Raw genomic sequence first — 14,802 nt, forward strand, 5'->3', positions numbered from 1 at the left:
GCATAAAAAAAGATAAAATAGTTCAACTCCAGGTGACTGGACTATGGTGTTTTTTATTTCCATCTCTACATTCTTCTGTATTTTCCTAAATTTTCCATATTCAATATTATATTTATTTAATATTACTTTAAATATTTTTTAGTTAGAAAAAGAGGGCATTGGGCAGCCTAAGTCAGAATCTGACAGAATATTATCATTAAGTTTTAATAAAACTCACTTCCACAAATTTAATATGAATATTTAATCTATCGCTGAATAGGGAAAATGATTTTTTTATAATAATTTTCTATTAAAAAGTTTAAAATAGTCACTAAAAATGCATTGATTCACTACTGCCTTTCTGGGCTGAAATCCCTCATTTTCTCCTTTAACAAACATTACTTTGCATATCTAGTGGGCCTGGCACCATGCTAGCCACTGGAGATACAGAGATGAATAACCCATAGCCCTTGCCTATAGACTACACTAACTTGTATGGCATGGTCAAATTTCAAATTATCTAAAAGAATAGGACTGGAAATGATTTTATAGCTCTGAAATTCAGTGACTATCATTTCTATTAGGCACACCAAGAGTTTCTACTTGTTAAATAATGTTTTTTGCTTTTTTTTTTGGAGGAAAAAAAAAAAAGATATAGTCTCACTATGTCCACCCAGGCTGGCCCTGAACTCTGAGCTCAACTTCTTCTGTCTCAGCCTTCCAAATAGCTCGGGCTATAGGCACATCACCATGCCTGGCTAAAACTGTTATAGTTTGATGTTTTTTGTTTTGATGTGATGCTAGGGATTGAACCCAGGGCCTTACATATGCTAAGCACTTGCTCTACCACCAAGCTACATGCCCAGCCTCACAGTTTAAGTCTGTGGCTCACATGAGACCTAAATGCTGGTTCTGTCCATAATATACTTGTTGAGTAGCCACTAATATTGTGATGAGAGGGCATGAAGAAAGGGTAAGAGAAAGACAACAAATGAATTTACCAAGAAGTAAAGGCAGGACATATCTTTACCTAAATGGTACTTAGTAAAAAACTAGAGAGGCCAAAGGCCAGAGTGAAGGAGAATAGAGATGAATTTCATATTGAGTATAATCTAAACACAGAAGTGAAAAGGGACCAAACTATTGTCCTTGTCTTGATGTGAAATTGGTATGTCACTTTGAAACAAGAAGATGAAAGGAATCAAAAGAAAATGGAGGAGTAAAGCAATGAAGATTACCACTCCCAATGAAGATTATTACCACTCCTTGTAGTAAAAGTAGGAAGCACTATTGCCACTATAATGTGGCAACATTCCTATTTTGGGTTAGTTCTTATCCACTGGCTTAGGATATACAGGTCTTTGAAAGCATTATCAAAAATAAAGAATTTCCCAAGTCTAGGCCTGGCTCTTCCACTGCTCACTTTTTCAATTCAACAAAGAAATCTATCCTTGAATTCTTTTTTTTTAAATTTTTTTATTATTATTGGTTTTTTTTATTCACATGTGCATACATTATTTGGGTCATTTCAACCCCCTGCCCCCCTCCCCCACCCTCTCCCCCCTTTCTCCCATCCTTGATTTCTTACTATCAGAATTAATCTCTTCTTTCTTGGTATTTCCATAAAATGCTATTGTTATAGCATATTCTAGTTTATAGTTCATTGTGATCTATAAGCTTTTGGAAGGCAGAGAGGGACAAGGCTTCTTTGCTTTTCTGTTATAGTCAATATCTAGTTGAACAGCATGAATATGGTTGCACTCAACTAATATTTCTGCACTAGTTGAAAAAGGTCATGCGAAGGTGCTGAAGAAATCTACACCCCAGTATTCCTGTCAAAGATTTTGTGTCAAAAAAAAAAAAAAAAAAGATTTCTTGTCATTTCCAGAAAAATTGGTAAAAAGCAATGTTTACAAGGAATAGGGCAGCACCTGAACAGAAGGTCCCTGCATATGTGACCAGTGGCTGTTGGCCAGGAGTGAGAGTTTAGAGAAGTAACATCTCTAAGCACTGCCTGCCAATGATGATGGAAAGCAGCCTAAACTTTGAGGTGGCTGTATTTGGAGGGGAGGCCATTTTGTGCTCTTTGGGGAAAATGTTAATGAGAGGTTTCACAAATGTCAGACTTGCCTGATTAAACGAAGCCAGCTAGGTAGATGTTTTCCATATTAATGCCATCTCTGCTGAAAGAGCAAAGAGGGGGAAGAAAAGGAGGTTTGAGAAAGGAAAATGATAAACCTCAATTATTTACAAAAGAAATTATGCTTCTGCTGGCTTGGGCAAGGATATCAGAGAAGAGAACTGTTATATGCTGGCTTGGTTGCTCTACTTCCTGGCCTCTTTCAAAAAGGAAAATTTAGTCCTTGAAACCAGAAGAGGAGAAAGACCACTGTGACAAGTCCCTGGTCTAAGGTGTCTACTGACTAAGATCGCCAAACAAAAGTTTATTCAAGTTGTTTTTTTGTTTGGTTTGGTTTGGTTTGGTTTTTGAGGCAGTCTTCCTATGTAGGCTGGCCTTGAACTCATAATCCTTCTGCCTTAGCCTTTTGAGTGCTGGAAATGCTGGGATTACAGGTATGTATCACCAAACCCAGCTTTAAGTTACTTTAAAAGTTAAAGAAAAGGGGCTGGTAGAGTAGCTCAAATGGTAGAGCGCCTGCCTAGAAAGTGTGACATCCTGAGTTCAAACCCCAGTACCAAAAAAAAAAAAAAAAAAAAAGTTAAAGGAAGGCTGGGCTTGGTGCAGCATGTCTGTAATCTTAACACTCAGGAGCCAGAGTCGGGAGGATCACAAGTTTGAGGCCAGCCTGGGCTATGTAGCAAAACCCTGTGTCAAAAAACAAAACATAAAAAACAAAAAACAAAGCAAAAAAACAAACAACAGCAAAATACCTCAAAGGAAGAAAAAGTATAGGAGGAAAGCCATTCAAACAATTGGCATGCTTAAAGGATTTCTTCCTCCTTAATTTGGGCATATGTCTTAAAAATTTCAAGTGCTTATGTAGTTTCTTTTTTTTTTTCTTCTTTGAATTTTCATGCACAGAACTGAATTATTTACAATCCTTATTCCTAATACAAACTCTCAAGAGTTTTTATAGTTTCTGCTACCTAAATTAAAGGGTAGGGGTGGGCAAATACCGTTAAGAGAGTTCAGCCTTCTTTTACCCTTGTTTCTCCCTAGCCAGCCTATAATTGTGCCCCAATCAACCAGCATTAATACAAATACACAGAGGTATTTACTTGCTGCTGATTCTGCCTAGCTGTATTCAGACTGGATCTCTATGTGTATTTAATAAATCACACTAGTTAGGTGGATAGGATTAGTTCCAAGTCACCTAATGACTATATCATGAACTGCAGCATTAAAGGGATTAATATTAATCTGAGCCATTGGAGTTCAGTGCAAAAGGCCAATCCATTCTCCAACAGGAGCTCCAGTCGGGAAGAAATCCTCAACAAGACCAGGAAGATTAATGAGGGCTTCTACATTCTGCCTGCAAATCTTCACTTACCAGAATGTAGGGTAGTGAATCCCAGTCCAGACAAGCTCATAAATAACCCACAATATCACAAGTATTTTGGGGCAGCTGAGCCCTGGTAAGGGAGGGCCAGCTAACCCCTCCATCTTCTCCTGTAACCCATACCACTAAGATGGCACAGGAATTTTACAGGCACACACAATGGCTGGTTTTGTTTTCTTTCACATAAGAACCCTCACCTCATAAATAATTTTCTTATTTCAGGAAAAGAAGAGTACTAATTGCAGTATGAACTTGTGTATACTCAGAAGAACATAAAGCTTCTTGTTACTTTCTTAAAGTTGGTAAATTAGCCTGGTCTCCCAGATACAACATGGAATATGCTTTCAAGTCAAGAAATCTTGGGCTGGAGGCATGGCTCAAGAGGTAGAGTGCCTGCCTAGCAAACATAAAGGCCCTAAGTTCAAACACCAGTATCACCAAAAAGAAAAAAAGAAACCTTTGCTCACTGTACAATTCCTCTTCAGTAGCACCCATAAGATACTAAGTCAGCACTGGACCTCTCTGGAATTCACATTCAGAGCTACTTTCTTGGTCCTGCCAAAGTGAGCACATGCTAGAAAGAATTGGATATATAAGATACCACAGGAGCCAACCTTTCCTAATAGTTTGGTCCTAATTTCACAGAACAAGGCACAGCTTGGACTTAACTGGTTTAGAAGCAAACTCATAGTGTCAGTACAATATGCAGACATAGAAAGCAATAAACTACAATTAAACTCAATTCACAAGAAGACTGTGTTTCTTCCTAGTGACTCACAGGCACTTCAGGAAAATACCAGGAACACAGATACATGAGCAGAGTGTATCTACTGGAGAAGTGAAAACTGAAAAATACTGCTTTTACCTGTAGCACTAGTTTTAGGACTACCAAAGTGTGGGTTTCTTCTAGCTAAGACCCTTTAGCCTAAACAGGGAGCATCAAGATTCCCTTGAAATAAATGTGACTGTCTGCTAGAACAGTTAGGCATCTACCAACAAAAGTTCTTGAACTGAAAGCTAAATTTCTCTAGCATTAAAATATAAGCAAACCAAGGGCCTAGTTTCAGGTTATCCAAAATTAATAGATGCTTGCCAAGCAACCCAAGCACAGAGCTGCCATAGCTAGAGATGTACAGAAGAGAAGTAAGCAGATTATCCCTCAACCCAATTGCAGAGAAAGAATTAACATTTTTGTTCGTTATAAACATTCCACCATACTATGGTTCTTTTTTTTTTTTTTTTTCTTTTGTTGGTGGTACTGGGGTTTGAACTCAGGGCCTTGTGTTTGCCAGGCAGGCGCTCTACAACTTGAGCCACTCCACCAGTCCCATATGGTTCTTCTGAAGTAAAAAAAAAAGAACTGCATAAATTGTCAAAGCTGGATCTTTGTTTTTTGGCTAAGAGATAAAGGAAGAAAACCTCTCATGTTTTCTGGGGAAATGCTTGGTGAAGTCAGGAAATCTGTATGCCCTCAGTTCCAATGGAGTACTTCAATGGTGGGAAAATTTATAGGGTGCAGAAATGACTGATTCTACAGCTAACAAAGGCAATTCACTTGAGTGAGAACAGAAGAGATTAGGCCTATAACCACAATTCATGTTTTCTTGACAGGCTGGTTTGCATGAAGTCCTGAAGGGACTGAGGGGTTAGGAAAAAGGGCTTTCTCATCACCTTACCAAATCATAATCCTAAGGTACCACCAGACATCTGAGCCTAGATGCCCACAAGACCATAGAAATAGTAGCATATTTGAGAGAAAAGATGGGAACATGCAGCACTTTTTTTTTTTTTTTTTTTGATAGTTGGAAAAGACTTAATTCTCTCTACCTACATCTCCTGGACACTTCCTTACCCTTCCAGCCAGTCCCCCACCTCCACCCTCCAAAGCATCTTTCCTGGTTCTAAGGAAATTAACCATCTCACATGTAGAGTCCAACTCCCTCTCATCATAGCAGACTTGTCCTAACTTAAGGATCAAATCAGGAGCCTTAGGACAACTCTGGATATTAATCAGAAGTGTTACCATGCTAAGATCATGTGTGTATACCCCAGAAATCTGCTTAGAGTTTCAGCCCCAATACAAAGTGACTAGAAGTATTTATAGTACTTAAGAGCTCTTGCCAGACATTCTCATCCTTCTAACAAATTAAGTTCTCAAACCATAAGAGCGAAGATGCTCTCCGGATATGCAGAGCTTGTGTTATATAACTGTATGGGAAGGGGACTTCTGGCAGCAAACTTTCTTTCTTCAACATACCCTCTAAAGGAAAGTATCCCACACACTGCTGAATCCCCAGGCCATCATGTACACAGGATAGGACCATCCAGCAGGATGCATCAGGCTCCAGGAATGCTGAAGTCCACATATTTGCCATTCAATACCAAAATGGCTTTTCAAGTTCAATCAGCTATAAATGTTGCTTTGTTTTAATTTTCCATTGAACTTCCTGGAACCTATTATCCAACTGTCAGAGATGTATATTTAGCAAAAGCAACATGGCCTCTTTGCCACTGCCCCACTGCTCATGTCACCTCTAATAACAACCTCTTCCTCAATCTCTGCTACAAATGTGACTTGGGGTTGGTAAAGAATAATCTTAGTATACAGGCCACAAATTGAACAACTTCCCATAGTTATGTGTAAATTTCAAATCTCTCCTAGGCTAATGCTGCTAGGTCTTCTAACAGTCCCAGCTAAAACTCACTGTAATCACTGGAATACTAGTGTATATTCATGCCTCTACTTGGGGGGATGCCAATAGTAGAATGATCTAACAGAGAAACCTAATACAAATTCATAGGAATCTCAGGCAATACAGACATAGCAGACAGGCAAAACTAATTAATAGGAAAGATTAACTTAATAGGAAAGATCTGGAAAACCAAATAAGGCCTAAGAACAAGCAAGCAGATATATAGCTTCAATTTCATCTCAGGAAGCTAGTTTGAAAAATAACCTCCTCTTAGTCAATTAAAAACACAATGTACAACTTTTTTCATCCTGTCAAGATTGTTTTGCCTTTCTAGCTACTGATTGTCCTTTGACATCAAACAATAAAAACAGACTAGATTTGAATGAGAAATATATGTATACTATCTATTCTATTTCCAATTCATCACATCTACTAACTACAAACTACGTAAATCCCACAACTATCCACAGGTCTCTTCTAGTTCCAAGTATCTAGTACATCTCAAGTTGAAAAGATGAGGCTATAGGAATGTGAAATACAGTTGGTCATATTTTTCCTAAATTATACAAATATAAACCAAGAACCATAATATGAGATTTTTCTATAACATACAAACACAGAATAAATGAAACTAGCATTAAAAACAATTTCTAAGACTAATTCAGCATCACTGAACTAGCTTCTGAGAATTAAAATTTTATAAGAACAGATACAGAATAAGGAGAAAATTCAGGAGAACAGGAAAACAAAATCTTGCTTTTCATCCCACAACTAATAATGAAAATTAAGTTCCAGATGGACAAACAAGGAAAAACAAAAATTTTAACTAGGAAGACCCCAAAATTTCAAAAACATGAAAGCAAATACACAAAAACAAACCCCATAAAACCAGCATCTGAACAAATATAGTACACAAGATCTGTTCATCAGTTATGGGAAGTAGATAAATTACAGGAAGTGCTCTAAGGGAAAGTAAGTTATTTAGCTAGTAACTGAGCCTTACTGATTGCTCAGCATCCACAAATTTAAGCCTTTCCCTCATCATTTTTAGTAACTTTTAAGTTGAAGTATATAACATCCTAAGTATACACTCAATGAATTTTCACAAATTTAACTACCATGTATCCAGGACCTATATATCTAGATCCCAATCATGACTTCTTCCTGTTGTAATGCCTCCAAAGAAAATTATTATTCTGGCTTCTAATACCACTGAATAGGTTTGACTGAACTTTATATATAAATGTTATTTTTCAGGGGAAGGGCTTGAACTCAAGGCCTTGAATTTGGTATACAGACACTCTACCACTTTCACCATGCCTGAGCTCCCAAATAGAGTCATGTGTTTATCCCCAGGCTGGCCTAGACTGCCATTCTCCCATTTATGCTTCCTGAATACCTGTGATGACAGGTATATGTCACCATACCCAGTTTTTATTGATTAAGATGGTGCGGGGGGTGGGGGGGTCTTGCTAACTTTTTGCCCAGGCTGGTCCTGAACAGTGATCTTCCTGATCTCTGCCTCCCAGGTAGCTAGGATTTACAGGTATAAGCTACTGCACCCAACTTTTTTTTTTTTTTTTCTTTTGTAGTGCTGGGGATTGAACCTGGGGCCTTAAGCATGTGAGGCAAGCCTTCTACCACTGAGCTACATTCCCACCTCCAAACTTTATATAAATAGTATCATACAGTTTGGGCACCTTTGTGTTGGGTTGTTTTCACTCAATGGAAAAATTTATCCATGGTGTAACATGTTTTAGTTCACTAATTCTCATTGCCGTACAGTATTCCATTTTGAGACTAAACTGCATTTTACTTATCTATTTTACTTCTGATAGAAATTTTAGTAGTTTCCTCTCTTTCAGCTTCTATGAACAGAACTGCTGATAAACATTTTCATACTTTTGGTGGACACATGTATGAATTCCTATTGAACATATCTCTAGATATAGAATTACTGGTTGAAAAGGTTTAGGCATATCAAATCTAGTAAAAGTAGCCAGTTTTCTAATTTACAAACTCACTCTCAGGGTCTAAGAGTTTCAGTTGCCCCACCCACATCTTGCTCTCATTTGGTAATATCTTATTCATATTAGTCATTCTGCTCTACATGTGCTATTCCACAGTGGTTTTGAATTTCTATAATTACTAATGAAGTTAAGCACCTTTTTTTATATTTACTGATTATTTAAATACCCTCTATTATGAGGTATTCGAATCTTTTGCAAATTTTTCTATTGATTTACGTAAGTTCTTACAGGAACCTTTTGTTTTTTTTTTTTTTTTCAGTTTCCCCAAGAGGTCTACTATTTCTGGAAGTACTATAATACTAGGTCAATGCATGGAAAGGACAGAGCACAGAGCAAGCTCCTCTTCTATCTCCTAGTTCTAGTTCCCAAACTCCATTTAATATGTTGTTCTCAGATGAAGACTATTTCAAATATTAAATTGGTAAGATCAAATACTACACAGTATTCTGCTTTGTTTTGTTATTTTTTTGAGACAGGGTCACACTATGTAGACCTGGCTGGCCTTGAACTCTCAATCTTCCTGCCTCAGTCTCCTGAGTGTTGGAATTGCAGGCATATACTACCACACCTGGCTTTTTTTTTTTTTTTTTCCTTTTTTTCAGCTGGGGATCAAACCTAGGCAAGTCCTCTAATACTAAGCTACACCCCTAGATCCTCTAAACCTTTCAAAAATCAAAAGTTTGCTGTTTTCATACATGTCTCTATAATTCTCTGGATAAAAAAAAAATCAAATCAAGCTTGAATTCTGATTTTTAAACAGCAGTTTCAATTTCTGATTCTGTCATTCTGAGGCCCTTGGCATCTAAGACTAGTAGGAAGCACTCAAGTCCAGATCCCAATAAGAGCTAAAAATTATCTTCCCAATATAACAGAAACAAGAGTGTAGAGAAAGAGGAAAAAAGAAGGCAGTACTTTCCCTGAGACAAAAGTCCATATAGTACACAGGACTCAAGTGGAAATTCTAAATAGCCTTTGAATAGAATCCTTTTCTACCTTTTGAATAATTTATAGCTTAATGTTAGCTAAACATTTGTACATGGCAAGGAGATTCTTGGCTAGCTTCCATGGTCATTACAGGCCTTCTCATCCCTGAAATACGATGTGGCCATCAAAATGTCAGCACTTACCTGTTGCCCACACTCTGGACACATGGCCCAGCTTGCAGGTCAGTGACATAACATGAGGAAACAAAACCAGCTTCAGATTTAATTTAAAAATAGCTATCTGGCAGCTCCCATATTCTCAACAACTTAAGTTAATGATAATGATGGCTAACTTCTCGGTCACATTAGGAACAATCAATCTAAAGACACTGTCACTCTCAGATCAATCTCAAAGGATTGGAAGAAGTAGCATTAATAAGTATCTGAGTGGTAGAACATTACAACAATAACTGTGCTGGTGAAAATCCCATGTTCAGACATCTTTGATGATTTAGAGCTGCAAGGAAATAAACGCTCATCCAGCCCACTTCCCATTCCATTTGTTTGTGTATGTGTGTGGGGGGCTGAGTGTAATGTAATGAAACTGAACTTGAGAGGTTAAATTACATATCTACCTTGGCAAAGCCAAGTCTATATTTCAATCCTTCAGATGTCTTGTTAGTTACCTTTTAAGTATACCTAGTGACCCTCCTCAGTTGGTGTTTAAGGCCCTTCAAAATATGAAACCAACCTACATAGTTACCTTTCTCTCTCACTGAATTCCTTGGTCTTCCCCAAACCCTAGATTGTCCTACCTCTATCTTTTGACAGAGATGTTCTCCCTTTACCTGTTCAGAACACTATCTGACACTCATCAAATGTGAATATATTTGTATTCCACAAAGCACCCAAAAATGTCTGGCATATAAAAGACATTTAATAAATTTTTATTGAAAAGACTCTAGGAGATATACACAGTTGAAAGAACTTCTATTTCTATAGATAATAAAGATAGATATTTGATCAGAATTGGAAGTAGAGTGGTATCTCTCAATATTACTTCCCTGAGGTACCAAGTATCAAGCCAACACTTGCTCAGGTATACAGAACCTAGAACTCCAATTCATAGAGAAAGGGAAATCATAACACCAATGGTAGACGGAACCCAAGAGGTAACAGGATAGCTGCATCACTTCATAGGTGAAAGAAAATGAAGCACAGAAAGCTTAAGCTACTTGCCCAAGCTTATAAAGATTTACAACATAATAGCTCCCTTTGAGAGTCTGCTAAGATATGAATCTTCTCTACATCTGTGTGTGTATACATATACACATAATTCTGCATATAATTTCAGGGGTTCAATAATCTCTTGAAGTCCTTTATTTGTTCCCAGATCAGAATGCCTGATCTTGATCCTTCTTGAACTAGTCTCATATAAAATTTTATAATTTACTTATGATCACATAGAGAATTTTTTCTTACACCTAATTCCAATGTGAATTATAATATTCCAAGACTGAAAAGCTCTTTTTTATTTCGTCCCTCCATGAATTTCAGCTTTGTTAAACTTTTATTTATTTATTTCAGTATTAGGGTTTGAACTCAGGGCTTCAAGCTTGCTAAGCAGGAACTCTACCACTTGAGCCATTCTACTAACCCAAGTTTTTTAAATTTTGTAGTACTGGTGATCAACTAGGGGCTCACAACACTCTACCCCCAGTCCTAAAATTTTTCAAGTTAAAAAATTAAAAGTAAAAACAGATCCTGACTACAACGAGAATCATACAGTATTTAAGGTCTAGACATGCTATATTTTGTTTTCTAAAAGTCCTGTAGGATGAGGACCATGATTGTGGGGACTTTTTTTTTTTTGGTCACATGAGGTTTGAACTCAGGGCCTCATGCTTGCCAGGCCGGGGCTCTTACCACTTGAGCCACTCACCAGCCCTTTTTGTGATGAGTTTTTTGAGACAGGGTCTCACAAACTATTTGCCCAGACTAGCTTCAAACCAATATCATCCTGACCTATGCCTCCTGAGTAGCTAGGATTACAGGTGTGAGGACTTCTTTAGCTATAAAGCAAGTAAGCATTCAGAGAATAGCCTATATCCCCCTTCTAGATCAGAATGTACAGTATGAAAATCAATGAATCTTAAATATAGTTTAAGATTCTCCTCCTAAGTATACATTGGCTTAAATATAAACCTCATATGTAACATTTTTCTGTTTGGATACAGTTTGCAATTATTTTATTCCTATTAGAAGAACTCAATTATACATGAAAATGGAGACCTCATTATGTGCTCTCTAAATGCAGTGGCTTTGAAGTCAAATAGACCTAAATTCATATCTCGGTTCTAATATGACCACAGGAAATAAACTTCTCAAGCCTCAGTATCCACACCTGTAAAATGAAGAAAAAAAATCCTACCTTACACCTCAGAGCTTTTTTGAGAATTATATAAAATGATGTATATAAAACATTAAGGAATAGCTAAGAAAATTTTTGAAAAAAGGCTAAATATCAGAGTATTTGCTTTGTATATTAAAATGTATTGTGATTAAAAAAAAGGTATCATGAAACAATAATAATGCTACAGAATTCAGATGCTCAGTATAGAGCTGAATGAATTAATCATTGGGGGCTTTCACAGTTTTAATGCCTGGGTACCCAATACTGCATGGTGTGAGCTGCCTAAGTATAAAACTGAAGGAGGTACAGAAACAGATACCCGAATCTTTAACCTGTTCTCATTCAGGTATAGTAGTATCCACGTGGAAACAACCTGAGTTATTCTTTAGGTAGATACAAAGTGTTACCAACATTTTCCAAGACCTCAGGGAAGATGTATAAGGCTTTTCTAGGAGAAGTCTGTATAGACAAAATCAATTTCACACAGGGTTATTTATGGACAGTTGATTTTGACAAGGATACCAAGACTATTCAATAAGGAAAGAACAGAACAGTTTTTTCAACAAATGACACTGGGACAACTAGATATTCACACACAAAAGAATAAAATTGGACATATCTCATACTATATATAAAAGTTAACTCAAAATGATTAAAACCTAAATGGAAAAATTAAAACTATCAAACTCTTAAAAGGAAGCATAGGTACCAGGTATGGTGGCACATGTTTCTAATCCCAGCTACTTGGAAGGTGAAGTCAGAAGGATCACTGGTTTGAAGCAACCCAGGCATAGTTAGTAAGATCCTATCTCAAAAACAAAAAGCAAACATATAAACAAAAAGGGCTGGGGGCATGGCTCAATTTATTAAATGTCTTTTAATACTTCCACATGGCTCAAGTGGAAGAATGCTTGCCTATCATGTTTGAGGCTCTGGGTTCAATCCCCAGTTCTAAAAAAAAAAAAAAAAGAAAGGCAGAAGGGAGGGAGAAAGGAATTAAGGAAGGAAGGAAGGAAAAAAGAAAGAAAAAGAAAAAATCAAAACACAGGTTTTAACTTTATAGTCTTGATACTAATGATTGTTTCAGCCAAATAATTCTTTGTCACAGGAGGTAAAGCAGCAAACTTCCTGACCTCTCCCTGAGTTGTGACAATCAAAACTGTCTCTAGATACTGCTAAGTATCTTCTCAGCAGGTAAACACTGTTTGAGACTAAGTGATGCCCTTTAACCTTCCAAAAATTACCAATGTCTACATCTTAAGTACAAAAATGGTCATTTGCTTATCAGATGAATTCTCAGAAACATCATTAACTACTCCACAATCCATCATTTGAATATAATCTTAGGCCCTAAGTGCCAGTAGCACCATTTTGAAAAGTTCTTAGTTCAACCCTTCCATTAGAAGGTTATAGATCAAAATAATTTTTTTTTGGCAGTACTGGGGTTTGAACTTAGGGTCTTATGTTTGCTAGGCTGGGGCTCTTACTACTTGAGCCACTCTGCCAGTCCCAGAATAATTTTTTGATATGGCATTTTTGCTAATATTGAGATATAATTCATATACCTTTGAAATGTACAACTTAATTTTTTAACTATACTTAGAGTTCCACAACTAAGTATAAGAACTCTTTTTTTTTTCTGGCGGGGGGAGGGGGGTGGTACCTGGGTTTAAACTCAGGATCTCATGCTTGCTAGACAGGTATTCTAACACTTTAGCCATGGCCCCAGGCCTATTTTGCTTTAGTTATTTTTCAGGTAGGGTCTCTCAATTTTTTTTTTTGGCCTGGGGCTGGCCTCAGACTGAGATCCTCCTACCCATGGCTTCCCATACCTACCTATGAACTCCTATGTAGCTGGGATCATAGGCATATACCACCATGCCTAGCTTATTGATTGTGATGAAGATCTCGCTAACTTTTTGCCTGGGCTGTCTTCAAACTGAGAGTCTCCCGATCTCTGCCTTCCAAGTAGGTGGGATTACAGAAGTGAGCCACCTCACCCAGCCAGTATAATAACTTATAATACGATTATCTTATATTTTAAAATATTTATATAAGAATACATTTATAGTCTCTTAACTAATTACTCTTAGCATAACTATCAGAGAACTAAATAAACAAAACAAAGTCAAAATACCAAAAGGCTAGTCATTTTGGTATTATCTCCTCATAGCAAGAAAAAAATGCTATTTCTTATAGTAATCAATGACTTAGCCATTCTGTGTATAGTAAGACAAGCTAATATGCAAATCAAATAACAAAAGCTTTGCTTGAAATTTAGTGTTATTACTATAAAGAAATCGAGAAAAATTTAAGCCATTTCTAAACTAAGGCTCCTTGCAAGGAACTCTTAAGTATTCTTTTTTTCTTCCTGCTTCCTAAATTCCAGTGCCATTGGCTAAAATGAAAGTAATTCATGAGTTGAATACCCAATGCCAAAAAAAAAAAAACTAATTCACAGACTGGTAAGTGCCAGCTAGCATAGTAGGTATGGTAAGGTTAGAATATTTTTATCATTTAATTCAACTTGTTTTGATTCAGGTTCTGACACTGCATACAAGACAACCACTCTACTTGACAGAAAGGTCAAGGTTTTACCTTAGAGTCTCTTTTTCATTGCTGGTACAACTACAATGCTACTCTAACCTTAACTTTTTTTTTTTTTAGCTCTTGAATAATGTTTGACCTACTGCTGTCACTGTCTAATCAAGAGACTATGGCTGGCAGAAAGAAATGGCTCTGGAAGCCACAGCTGTTATACAGACTGGTTACCATGATCCAAGTATGAAAACCACTTCCAGCTCCCTCTTTGATCAATTTTCTCAGTCCAAATTATAGATCTAATCTGAAGCCAATGAAAGAAGCTACAGTGTCTGAGACCAAAACTATTTTGTTGATAATATTATCAAAGGAACTATATATGCATCCAGGCAAGAAACCAACTGCAAGATACTCCAGAAATACTAAGCATAATCTACCAGAAGACCTCAAAAGGCCTTTGCCAAGTCATGTGAAAACACACTCCATCTGACTCACAGTTATTCATTTTTTTTTCACTGCTTACTGACTATACCCATGTAGATGAGTGTGAAAGTTATTGTATCTTCCTTTCAATGGATGTAATTATATCTAATTTCATACTTTTAATATCAATGTCAAAATTATTATAAAAATAACAATCACTTATTTATTATGTACTACATACCAAATAGAAACTATGATAAATATTCTATTTGCATTATC

The 14,802-nt window shown here is 36.8% G+C and overlaps 1 protein-coding gene and 1 pseudogene across 8 annotated transcripts in view; both read right to left on the bottom strand.

Moving 5' to 3' along the window:
• Positions 1-14,802, bottom strand: part of Gbf1 (golgi brefeldin A resistant guanine nucleotide exchange factor 1) — a 123,796-nt gene that overhangs the window by 60,769 nt on the left and 48,225 nt on the right. The gene's annotated exons all lie outside the window — the stretch shown is intronic.
• Positions 8,490-8,702, bottom strand: LOC141425112 (U2 spliceosomal RNA; annotated as a pseudogene).

The sequence above is a fragment of the Castor canadensis genome, chromosome 7 (assembly GCF_047511655.1).
Source record: "Castor canadensis chromosome 7, mCasCan1.hap1v2, whole genome shotgun sequence".
Taxonomy (NCBI): Eukaryota; Metazoa; Chordata; class Mammalia; order Rodentia; family Castoridae; genus Castor; species Castor canadensis.